Below are 13,247 nucleotides of genomic sequence, written 5' to 3'. Positions count from 1 at the left end.
CAGTATGTAAAACTTAATGATGATATTTATTAATTATCATAAGTGCTGATCTACAAGACAGGGAGAAAAATCCTATTCGATTCTGTAAGCCAATGTCCTAAAAGTCCAAAGATGAAAAGAAGGATGTGCATGACTTTCTGTGCGTCTCCCTTACTTTAGGCAATATATAAAACAATATGTTGGGGGGGGGGGTCTCAGTCTTGTAGGGTTCCAACAAGATTTGCTCCCTTTGCTCTGACCTCCTGTATTCTTGAAGGTAACCTTTGTTTTGCTATCACACAATCTGTGAAAATGGGCCCGAGAGTGATGCCACTTTCTAAATCATGGAGGCTTCAACCAGCTAAATGAGATGCAGCACTGGGGTTGCAAACTATGGCTCTGGAGATTTTATGGAAGCCCCTAGGAAGGCCAGATGTTAGAAGAGGAGGTTGCTCAGTGTGGTTGTGGTGCCTTAGAGTTCACTCTTTGAAATTTCCACTTCTTACAAGGGAACTGATCTCTGTAGCTTGAATATCAACTAAAATTTTGAGAGAACTCCCACATGGAGGCTGGCAACCCTGTGCAGCAGGGAGCAGATAGCTGGAGGTGAATCCAGCAGGTTGACAGTGTGTAAACACACACCAGTTAGAGTTCATGATGGAAAAACTGCCAGGAAGAACACAGCATGGTTAGCAGCAACCAACAACCTCCTTTGCTTGGAAGTCCACTTGCCATCCAGAAAATGCCTGCAGCACCCTGGCTTATGTTCCTTGAAAACTCAGTAACAAATTAATTATCTCCAATTTAGCCATCCCTTTATTATGATAAGTTAGTGAGCACAGAGGCAAAGCCAGTATTTTCCAAGAGTCTTGCAGATAGTCGCTGGTCATTGGCAGACTAACTTGCATCCTCCATAGAATCATAGAGTTGTAAGGGACCTCCAAGGTCATCTAATCCAACCCCCTGCACAATGCAAGAACTTCACAAATACCTTTCCTCCACACACACACTCCCAATGCTCCATGGCCAGAAGATGGCAAAAACCTCCAGGATCCCTTGCCAATCTGGCCTGGAGAAAAATTGCTGACTTACCCCAAAGTGTCAACAGCGCTGGTGCTAAGGTGCCGGTGCTGGGCTGCTACCCCAGGCAAGTCACCCCACTTCCTGCCCCTGACTTCCTGCTCACCATGCACCCTTTCCCCCTCCCCACCTGAGCACGACAGCACTGGAGCTCATCTGCCGCCACGCCACTACCCCTACTGACCACTGGGTGCCCTCACCATTCAAGAATGGGAAGAGAAGGGAAGAGGCAGACCGGTGTTGGTAGGAACCGAGAGGGAGAGGGTGGAGGTGGGAGGGGGCACCCTGCACCCCTGTAGGCCAGGTGGCGGAGGTAGGTGGTTGCCTACCTGGCCTACCTGGCCAGGCCGGTCTGAGTGTCAATCAGCGTTTCCCTGGGCATTTAAAAAGGGCCACAAGAGCTAAGCATTGATGCAACCCTTCCCACCCTCCTACTCATGATCTGCCTTATTCACAGGATCAGCAATGCTCTAGATAGCCATTTAGCCTCTTCAGTAGAAACTGTGGCAAGAGGACTGACTCACAGACTTCAGCGGGATGGAAACTAACCCATCCTCTTGCTCTTTAGGGACCTCAGGATCTGATGCAAAGGGTAGGGTCAGCCACATCTCAGCTGCATTCCACCCAGGCTGCAGTTCTTTTACTCTGTCCCACAAAACTGAATAGAAGCCAACAGTCTTTATCTGCATAGGCATACCCTGAGTTGTTTCTTGGTCTTGTGGTCTAGGTGGAACCCTTGGTAACTGACATACATATTTCTATCAGAACAACAGTGTGATGGGACACTTACTCCACCTCACTAGATATTTGTGACTTCCTGCTTGCCATGGATGGATTCCTTCTGGCACACTTCCAGGCTTTGGGCTCAGCTAGGGACTTATTGTGAACCAGCAATGGTAGCAAAAAAGGCCATTCCAATGGTAATCACCTTGCTCTCAGCAATCACTGCAGCCTGCGGAGGAAGAAAATGCTTCCTTTGAAGAGAGCCAATTGTAATAAGGAGGGGGCAGCAGGGTGCTGCATGAATATATGCCAAGTAGGAATTGTGACTGTTTTCTGAAGTTCCCCAGAAGTGGTTTCAAGTGCAGGGCTGAAGCTTTGAAAAACAAAACCAGTCCCATGCGTGCTAAGCTGCACCCTGGAGAGCATCACTTCTGTGCACTAGCAACTCAATGGACAGCTATCAAAGGTCTTTCTACCAGGGCAACAACAGTCCTTGTGACTCTTTGAAATCTCTGTGCTAACAAAGCATCGTTTGTTCCCCACTGGCTCCCCAAAAACATGACTCGCCACTTTGTGGGAAGTTGTGAGTTCCTTGTTTACTTCTGAAAATTGTTTTAACCTTTGCATTCTCTTTCACCCTTTCTTCTTCCCAGGGCAGGAATCTGTGACTACCTTTGCAGGAGTGCTTGGGCAGAGAAAGGGATGGTCAGATATCAAAGATAGTTTCAGTTAATAGCCCAGTTGGCTCTAACAGCTTGAGCCCTCTAATGGTCAGCTGCAGAAGAAGTCTCCCAAAGAAGAGAGGGAAACAACTTGAAGGCCTGATCTACAGGTTCAGGGTGGAGGGGGGCATTCTTCCTAGGACTACACCATTTCAGAATACAAGGGTGTGCATGTATAAATGAGGAATGTCATATGATTAAGAGCCTCTTTCTACAAACAGTGGAAAGCTAGAAGCTCAAGGAGAGGAGCTCTGGACTAGCTTTTACCCTAGTTTTCAGCATGAAGGAAGTCATTTACTTGGGATTGCATTCAAACAGGTTGCCCTGGGAGGGCTATATCACATGCTTTCCCCAAGTTTGTTGATCTGTTCTAGCACTGGGTTTGTTCACACATGCATGCACAGACTACGTCTTTTACTATATGAACAAATAGTTAAATAGGCACGTGCATGTGTGAGCCAGTCCTAAACCAAGTTCAGGACAGAACTTGCACTCAATCATCCCAAACAAACAGAAGCTGAGGTGTGACAGAAACAAACTTGGCTTGTACACAGCTGTGCTCAAACAAACCCTCCTTCTGTCCCTCATGGCTTAGGGCCAAACTTGATGTTTGATTTTTTAAAGAGCTGGGTTCCCTGCAGCCATACAGCAGCTATGGGGAACAGCTATTTTTAAAAATAATAAAGGACAGCCAGTTTGGGCTCAGAATGCCATCACAGGGGAAGAAGGACTCCTGCCTCTCCCGGCCATTTACCATGTTGAAACAGCTTGGGGGAGAGTTATTTTCCCATTTGTGCTGCTTCATATTCAGAGAACCTGGACCTAACTCTTTAAAAAAGCAAACATCTAATTTGACACTTAGAATCTTAGTTTCTGGGGAAGAAATTTAATTAACTCCTATTTACCAGACATCTATATCTGGACATCACAGAAAACAGTGGTTTGATTGAAGCTTTCTGAAACCACAAAGCTTTCAATTACACTCTGTAGGGGAGGGGAATGCACAAGCTTCAGAATCTGAGCACAATAAACAAGGGCTTCCCCACATAACAGCTAAATCCAGTAGAGAGCTAAAGTTCCTTCAGGTATCCTTTTGTGCAGAACCATCTCTAGAAGTTTTTATAAAGCGCTACGAGGCTGATTTGCCCTGACTCCAGACTAGCCTGATCTCATCAGCTCTGATAAGCTAAGCAGGGTCAGCCCTGGCTACTATTTGGATGGGAGACCTCTAATAATAATAATAATAACTTTTTATTTGTATCCCGCCCTCCCCGCAAGCAGGCTCAGGGTGGCTCACAACATGTGAATACAGTATACAATAAAACCATGTGCAATCTATTATAAATTCATATACAATTTCAATATAAAATCATCCTTAAAATCGTTAAAATTACATTAAATTTAAGATTATGGTGCTGTAATTAAGATCTTTCATAAAATCCAGTAATTAAAATATAAAACATAGAACATATCCAACAGGACTTTCTTGGCTCGGTTTATGTGAAGGCTATTTTAAAGAGGTAGGTCTTACAGGCCCTGCAGAATTGATCTAAGCATCGCAGGGCCCGTACCTCCTCCGGGAGTTGGTTCCACAGTAGGGGGGCCGCTACAGAGAAGGCCCGATCCCGGGTGGACTTCAATCTGGCCTCCTTTGGAATACTAGGGTCATGGCTTGGAGTCAGGCAATGGCAAAGCACCTCTAAACATCTCTTGCCTTGAAATCCCTATGGGATCACCATAAGCTGTGACTTAAAGTGGGGTGTTTTATTTGCTGGGGGTTTTAATGCGGTGTCTTAGATTGCAGGGTTAGTTGTATTTTATATGTTTTACATTTGGATTTGCATGCTGCCTTGAGCTACAGGGGAAAAAGCATAAATACTGTAAAAAAATTGTAAAAAATCAGAACCAGCACTATGAATTGTGCCTGGGAACTCAAAAAAAGGCAATGCCATCCTTTAATTTTTTTTTTAATCTTCAAACTGGTTCATGCACTTTGCCCAGAATCCAGCAGGATGGGAAAATAGCACCCAGATCCATTTCCACTGACGTCTTCCAAAATGTTCAAGAGAGTATAGAGGCAGCAACTGCCTCCTGCTGAGCCATCATCTTCTGAGTTAAAGAATCCCACATCTCTTTTTTGCCTCTCCTCGTGCAATTTTTCTCCCCTACTCAGCAGGGATTTTTAAAAAACCCAGTCACCTTTCTCAGCAGTTGAGCCATCACACAAACCTACAAAGATATAATTAAATGAAATTTGGAAACAAATCCTTAAGAGAGATGAAATGGTGCGTTTCTGCTGACTGGCTAGGCTGTTGTTTATGATTTCTAAAAATTATACACGTACATACAAGAATGCTTGAATGTGAAGGGTCTGTGGCTCAGTAGTAAGTGCATATTTTGTTAAAGCTCCACATCTCCACCAGTTTGGTGTGGTGGTTAAGTGTGCTGACTCTTATCTGGGAGAACTGGGTTTGATTCCCCACTCCTCCACTAACAGCTGCTGGAATGGTCTTGGGTTAGCCATAGCTATCGCAGGAGTTGTTCTTGAAAGGGCAGCTGCTGTGAGAGCTCCCTCAGCCCCACCCACCTCCCAGGGTGTCTGTTGTGGGGGAAGAAGATATAGGAGATTGTAAGCCACTCTCTTATTTAGAGAGAAGGGCGGGGTATAAATTCGCAGTCGTCTTCTTCTAAAGGATAACAGGTAGTAGGTATGAGAAAGATGTCACATGCACCAACCTGAGAGACTAGCAGCACAATCCTAAGTGAAATTACTGAGACCTAAATCCATTACACATGTAGGAGAGTGAACATTATAACCATATGGATGGGAAAGTGCTGATCACAGGAAGTTGGGAGCAATGTTCCCTCAGTAAGCTATGGAGTCTTGTGAGCAAGAATTCTACTTTGTGAGTTACTGGCATTAAAGTTGTGAACAACTGATTTGGCTACTGCATAAATTAGTTTGCTCTGAGGCTATCTTTCCTAAGCTAAGACAAAAATGTGTGAATTAGAAACTAAAAAACTGGGAACTAGCTCACACTAACTCAGCTTAGAGGGAACACTGGTTGGAAGACTGTTTAAATTGCTGGTGTACCGTAAAACTTTCTGCTGTGTTGGCCTATTGACTTATCTACTGCCACTGATAAAAAGCTTTGAGATTCAGGGTGGTGTTGGATGCAGAGTGTTGAAACAAACATGGCGGTACAATTCCAGTTGGTTTGGGGTGATCTGTTGATCTCTATCTACTGGGAAAGCTGGGCTAGTCCAATCCTATCCCCAAGAGGAAAAGAAGGAAGAAGGAAGGTGGAAGGAGTGAGCTGTGATTGGTAGTGCATTGTTGATACTACACCAAAACACCAAGTGAATTAGAAAGACTCGTGCAATTGGTTCTGCTGACATGGTTACAATATTTGTTGACACTCCAACAAAGGACTACATCATGAGGAAATAGCTGCCACACTAGTTTGTGACTGAAAAGGTCCCTAGATGGAGTTTGATGAGACCTGGAGAGGAGGAGATGAACCTCTAAGACTGAATTAGGGATCCTATTGTATTTCTCAGCACCACTGTTATGTAAGAAAAAGCCCCCTACTTTTCATACACATGGACATCGTGATCACCAGTATTGTTGCCAGGGTGCCTGGAGTTTTGACTCGCACACATCTGCTCTAAGAAGTGGACTTTGCCCGCGGTTTCTAAGGCTTATATGGATACTATAAGCCTCAGCTTTGCAGCAGCATTCTACATCTCTGGATGGGTGTTAGCCAGAACTACAGATGAGCTTCCAGCTGCTCCTGGTGTGCCCAGTCTTGGCCGCTGCAGTGGAAGAAGCCACGCCACCATGAACTGTACAGGCAAACAGTTTCCAGCCTGTTTCCATGAACCAAAGGCTAACACCACCAGAATCCATCTTGTTTTCCTGACTCAATTTCAGCAAAGCAAGAAACTCACGTATCCAACAGCTGCTTCAACTTCTGCATAAGGCAATCAAGCTTTTCTTAGGCGTGGATCCTGCCAGACCGCCTAAGCCTTTGTCCAATGGAATTAAGGACAAACACTGGTGTCAAGAAGAACTCTGAAGAAGAGGAAGACCATCTTCAGCCAGAGCCAAGTTCCTTTGTGTAAACTGGGTGTTACCTTAGGTAGCAATTTGGCCGTCTATTGTCACCTTTTTAGATAAGTTTGGTAAACTCAAGCACACCTCCACCCAGTAATTTCCCCATTTTGGAGCCTCGCCCTGGTCCATTGCAATCTGAAAGTCCAACCAGGTACCCCTGGACCAAGCTTGTTCATTGGTCAGTCATGGGCACCCAATTAGGTGCCACCAATTAACTTGCTATTGGCTACTGCAGAAGTCCAGCCCTTATGGTCACTGCAGAGCCTCCCATTTTCTGAGGTCATGTACCAGCTGACCACCTGTCATCCACCCCTGTGCCTCCCATCCCCTAAGGGCTCAAGGTAGTCTATATAACCTGTAACACAGCTCCCCACATGTGTGCATCTAGCAGTACCCCAGTTCCACTGTCTACATCCATCCCCGATTCTGGCCACAGTTTTGGGTCCATTTCCCCTGTCCTCTATCGTCACCATTGGAGCCTTCTTGAAGACTACGATCGGTAACTATCACCCTGTTTGTCTACCCATGTGTTGTCTCTCTCTCTCTCTCTCTCTCTCTCTCTCTCTTTTTCCTAGGACTGTATGTATGTTTCATGAACACATTGTCTTGTATGTATTCCTATATTTTCTAGAATAGATTTTAATTGTTTTACTTAATTAGAGTCCCTAATATTTTTAAGCATTAATTTCTGGACGTGGAATCCTGTATACACAGGTAAAAGATCCTGACTAAGTCAGGTGGCCACCTGACAATTCCCCAACCTTGTTTTGAGGGCATTTTGGCTTACAGTTATGTTGATTGATGATGATGATGATGATGATGATGATGATGATGATGATCTTTCACAGTCAGATATTTGAGTGGTAGACATGATCTAGTTTTGCACTTTGAAATCTAGCCAAGTTCTTGGGAATTAAAGATGTATCTTCACAGGATTTTTGCTGTTCCAAGCTACACTGTCTTCTGGATCTGAGCTGGTGTTGATCAATGCCCAGGTTTTTCTTCTTTGACATAAGAGAACATAAGAACATAAGAGAAGCCATGTTGGATCAGGCAATGGCCCATCCAGTCCAACACCCTGTGTCACACAGTGGCAAAAAAAACCCAAGTGCCATCAAGAGGTCCACCAGTGGAGCTAGAAGCCCTTCCACTGTGCCCCCCAAGCACAAGAATACAGAGCATCACTGCCCCAGACAGAGAGTTCCAATGATAAGCTGTGTCTAATAGCCACTGATGGACCTCTGCTCCATATGCTTATCCATTCCCCTCTTGAAGCTGTCTATGCTTGCAGCCACCACCACCTCCTGTGGCAGTGAATTCCACATGTTAATCACCCTTTGGGTGAAGAAGTACTTCCATTTATCACTTCTAACCGCTCAGCAATTTCATTGAATGCCCATGAGATCTTGTATTGTGAGAAAGGGAGAAAAGTACTTCTTTCTCTACCTTCTTTATCCCATGCATAATCTTGTAAACCTCTATCATGTCACCCTGCAGTTGACGTTTCTCCAAATAGAACAAAAATACTAGCACAAATGAGTGAGACAAAAAGGCACTCACAGTAACTGCACATGAAAACAAAACGAACAAAACACCCAGGAAAGTTCTCATACATTCCCTAGTAAGAATATGGTTTAAGAAGATGCAACTCAATTCTGACAATCATCCAGGTTTTTCAGTGTGTGTGTGTGTGATTTTGCTGAATCAGAAACCCACACACAAACCCAACAAGGGAGCAGCTGTCCCCCTAGGCCTTCTATACCCATTCCAATTCTTTTTAAAACCCAGAGGACAGCTATTGCTCCATGCCATCCATAAAGAGTCCAATTTTCCTTGCTCTATTAAACATTTTTTAATGACTGTCCTGTGCATGTTGAATTAAACCCTTTGTTTAAAAAATGTCCTTATACGTTTTTCCATAAATATAGTCAATTAACATGCTGGCAGCTCAGTAAAACCCTTTTAAAGGCAACAAGGAACAGCAGCCTTCAAACTTGGCAAGGTTTGTGTGAGGCAGAGTGACATTTCTAATACACGGATGAACAGCAACAGGAAAGAAACCACCCCTCACCTGGGAGAACCTCACTCTGTGTGGTGCAGTGACTAGAGCACTGGGCAAATATCCAGGAGTGCTAGATTCAAATCCTCAAGCCATGAAGCTGACTGGATAGCCTTGGGCCAGCCTTTATCTCTCACCTAATATACCACACGGGGTTGTTGTAAGGAAAAAATGGAGGAAAGGGAAGGGAGAACAATGTATGCCATCCTGGCCTCTGTGTTCATGGAAGACTGGTTCATCAAACTCTTTCACACACACATCTACGCTACAAAACTGAAAACAGTTTGAAACCAGTTCAGTCACCATAGCTTCCCCTTCTGAAATTGTAATCTATGGAGGCTTGCTGGGTACAGTTCCCATGGTTCCCTAACTGGAAGAAAAGGCAGCAAAGCATGTTTGAAATTGGATTTATTTTTTTCCTATATACATATTCTCTCTTTCCTAATAATATTTGTAGAGTCTGATCTGGTTGAGCCAATAAACTGAATTCTAATTAGGCTAAAAGCGGAGTGCCACATCCAGGACACTAATGTGATATGGCTATGATCCATGTCAGAATTAGGGATGCTTCTGAAATTCTCCTCCGTAGATTTTGGCGTTCCAAAATAACCTGGCCTCTTTCTGAAGTGTAACCGATGCACTTTTGTTTCTTATATCCCCATTTTGTGTAGATTGCTTTGCTTGTGCATTTTCCTGGGACTCTCATTTCCTTCCACTCATTTGTGCCTCTCCCACTCAATGCTGTCTTTTGGGGACTGACCTCTACTTGCCTCTCCAAGCTAAAAATTTGCCTCCCCATCCAGCTACCTAGCTGAAACTAGCCCACCTCTGCAGAGATGCAGACCTTTCTCTTCTTCTCCCGAGGCCCTGGTTCTGACAGCAACTTAAGTTACCAACAAGCAATAGTGTTACAGCTAACGGCTCCAATAAGCAATAGCATTACAGCTAAAGGAAGGCTCTTGTACTGCCCCCCCCCCCAAGTCTTATCCCCATTTTTTGCAGCTACCAGAAGATTTAAGGGAAGATTGCATGATGACAACCCAGGGGCAATTCTGTTTGACCTCCTTCTGTCTAGAGGAGTCTAGAATCTTAACTGTGTCTTAAAAGCTACACATCCACGTAGCTCTGGCATCATATATTGAACAGTGATGGGTGACTTTTCTCTGCAGATCAAGAAATCCATGATGGGGCACACAAGGCAAAGGTATATGTTTCTGCAAAATTGGGGCAACTCTCGGGTTTGCATGGTCATATATATAAGGGTACATGTATAAGGTTAACCACTTCCCCAAGGTTATGAGCAGAGATTGCAAAGAAATCTAAGCAAAAAATATTTTTTTTAATGGCAGGCTTTGGCTGAGGTGAGAAGATGTGAGTAAAATTAGGCAGAGCAAGAGGGAATGAATCAGGGTCCAATAGAGATGGAGTAAGAATGCCCCCACCCAAGACTTTGCAGGTTCCCCTCTTATTGTATATTCCAATGTTGGATGCTACCAGTTAGGATTTCAAGCTTCACAATACAGTTGTTTCCACCAAGAAGCAAGAGCTGAAGCATGATGGGAGGCCGTACATTCAGGCACTGTGTTACAACTACAAGTATACATTCACTTACAGCATTACATCTAAATTATATATAAAACCCAAGAAGAGGACTGCAGAATTAAAGTGATTCTATTTGTTGCAGATGAAAAAAGTCATCCTTTGTGTTTCAAGTCCATCTACAGACAAACTTGTTAATATATTGTGGTTAAAATTTCATAAAACCAACAGATACTAGAAAAACTGCTTGGAGGTCAAATCTGGCTCAAAGGTGCTCATAGATCATCTCATCAATAAGGTGAAGGCATTTCGAAGGCTCAAAGTAAAACAGAAGAGAATCCAAAGGTCAGCAAAAGATTCAAACAAAGTATGGATCCAGCTTCTACAGAAGCTGACATAAGGGAAGGAGGGAGGGAGAGGATGGCGGAGAAAATAATCTTCCTCTCCACAGAAGATCAAGCTGCAAATCAGCTTGCAACAGGCAAGGCTGCCAGCCGACCCTCTCTGCCTGGCCCCAACATTGATGCATTGGCCCGTCACTCGTATTTACAGTAGAGCTTAAAATATACAACCTCATTTCACTTGTAAACACATCGTCCTCCTGCCATCTGTATCACTCAGTGTCACTGTCCCTGCCGGGATACAGCAAAAGCAGGATGCAGCACAGCTAAGCTGCACTATCACCACTTCTCTGAACTTGAAACAATCAATGTTAACACATGGGTACTGAGCCGATGGGTAGCTGTAACCATCACAGGCTAGAGGGATGTTTCATTCAGCACATATTTTTTGTCTTTTTTTATGTGAGTGTATATGTGTCTGTGTGCACCTGGAAGTCATGGTTACCTCTGGCCTGACCCCTACTGGGGGCAAGGAGGATAGTCAAAGAGGTGGCTGAATAAAGCGTGCCTCTGCCTCCCGGCTCTGGTATTTCAAGGATGTCTTCCATCCAAGTACTTACCAGAGTTGACTCTGATTTGCTTCTGAGATCTGACCAGATCAGGCTTGCCTGGGATATTCAGATCAGGGTGGCACAGGGTTTATTTGAAACAGTGAATAGCAGGCCTAACTGTGTTGGCCATGCAAGGATGGAAGGGCAGGCTCCTTGGATTTATCCCCATATTGGCCAGTCCACAAGCTTACTTCCAATCCTGTAACACACCCATCTCCTGAAGAGAATTGTGCAGGCATCTGTTGCTTGCCAAGCTAAGTTCTAGTCCCAGGCCACGAGGTTCCAGGTTTAAGCTTAACAGGCAGCAAAACCAAGCTGGTTAAAAGCTAAAATCCAGCTGGTAAGAGCACCCTACAATGACAAGTTGGTCATACCAGAGATAATTTTATTTTAGCAGAGCATGACAGAGGCATATTTGCACATGCAAACCATCTGCACTGTTCACAGGTTTTGCAAGGCTGTGTAGTGACACTTCAAAAACCTGAAGAACCTTTTTGTCCAACAGCAGCAGTTAAATGCAAGCATCCAGGCAACAAGATATATGAGTGCCTTCATCCTTCCTAAAAACAATTCTCTGTCTCCAATATTAGCCTTTTTCCAGCTCTCAAGGGTGAGCTCTCCTTTACAGGTATTCTCTACCCTGCTGCTGCCCCTGCAGTTGTTCCCCCAAACCAATTATGGATAAAAAAGGCAAAGACTAAGGTTGTGGTGTGCCACAGCAAAAACTGGAGTCAGTGACAATCACTACTTGACTAACTGCTTTTCTTGAAATAAAAATGTCCTGAGACAATCAAGCCACTGGCAATTTTGGAGCATACAGTTACAAAGAAACACTTGAGGATCTGGGCCCAGTAGGCTGTTGACTTGTGCATAAATAGGGTGTCAGCAGTGAAAACAGAGGCAATAAAGAAAGAAAGCAAAAAGCAAAAGAAAGCAAACACGCCAAAAATAAAATAATCTCCCCTCATGCAATCCATTCAGGACAATGCTTATTGCACACATCAGAGAAGCAAAGACCAGATGACCGCCTTTCTGTTTACTTTCATTAATGGATTCTTGTCATGAGTCCTGACGAGGAGGAGCTGAAAGGGTTAACAGACCTGGAAAAGTTGCCAGCCAGTTCCTCAGCTGAACAAACAGCAGCTGGCCCATCAATCACTCTCCAGGCACCAGTGTCAGCTGTTGACGATCAGCTCTCCTCCTCCCATCTCAAGAGTTCGAAGCAGGCTCCGGAAAGAACTTTCAGAGCGAAGACATGAGGCACGCTGATGCTTCAGATCTCTCAGTCCTGAGTTCTAGCAGAGTCACTGCCACCCAGGGAGCAGGCTGATTGAGACTCCCATATAGCTCCCACCCAGGACCTGGTAACCTTGTGGAAGCAACAAGTCTGTTCTCTAGCTTGTATCCACATTCCTTCCTGATTCCTGATCCTGACCTGCTTGATTTCCTTGGCACTCTGACCTTTTGGCTTTTGGACACTGACTTCTGATTCCAGTTTGTGATTCTGCATTGGTGACTTGGCTCCTGCTTGACTTCCTGGACTTTGACCTTGGACTGGCTTTGGACTCCTGCCTGCCTGAACCCTGAGAACATGACAATTCTATAACAACCTACAAACAAGCAATGTGTTGTTTTACTGTTGGAAGAACAGTCGGTCATTGGCAGCATGGGTCACAGGCACAGAAGAGCACCCTAGTATTAGTTAGCTACGACCCAGCAGATATAGGAAAACAAGGAAGCATCTGCTGCCACAAGGCAGGCAAGGTCATTGAAACCAGCTACAGCATTGACTCACAATCAGTATTCCCTCTAAGCTAAACTGGCATGAGCTAGCTCACAGATTTTTAGCCTCCAACTCACACATTTTTGTCTTAGCTCACAACTTTAATGTCAGTAGCTCATAGCATTAATGCCAGTAGCTCACAAAGCAGAATTTTTGCTCACAAGACTCTGCAGCTAAGAGGGAACATTGCTCACAATGTGTCTAAAATATGGTTAAAGGGGGACCCAATGAGCTTTAAGGCCATTTTCAGTTACATCTAATATTGTGGTTTCTGATGGTTCCCAGGAAAATGA

At 44.4% G+C, this 13,247-nt stretch overlaps 1 protein-coding gene across 7 annotated transcripts in view; it reads right to left on the bottom strand.

Moving 5' to 3' along the window:
• Positions 1-13,247, bottom strand: part of CAMTA1 (calmodulin binding transcription activator 1) — an 898,374-nt gene that overhangs the window by 580,893 nt on the left and 304,234 nt on the right. The window lies entirely within an intron of this gene.

The sequence above is a fragment of the Heteronotia binoei genome, chromosome 18, assembly GCF_032191835.1.
Source record: "Heteronotia binoei isolate CCM8104 ecotype False Entrance Well chromosome 18, APGP_CSIRO_Hbin_v1, whole genome shotgun sequence".
Classification (NCBI taxonomy): domain Eukaryota; kingdom Metazoa; phylum Chordata; class Lepidosauria; order Squamata; family Gekkonidae; genus Heteronotia; species Heteronotia binoei.
The sequence above is the reverse complement of the archived record's forward strand: the minus strand, read 5'-3'. Positions and strand labels throughout refer to the sequence as shown.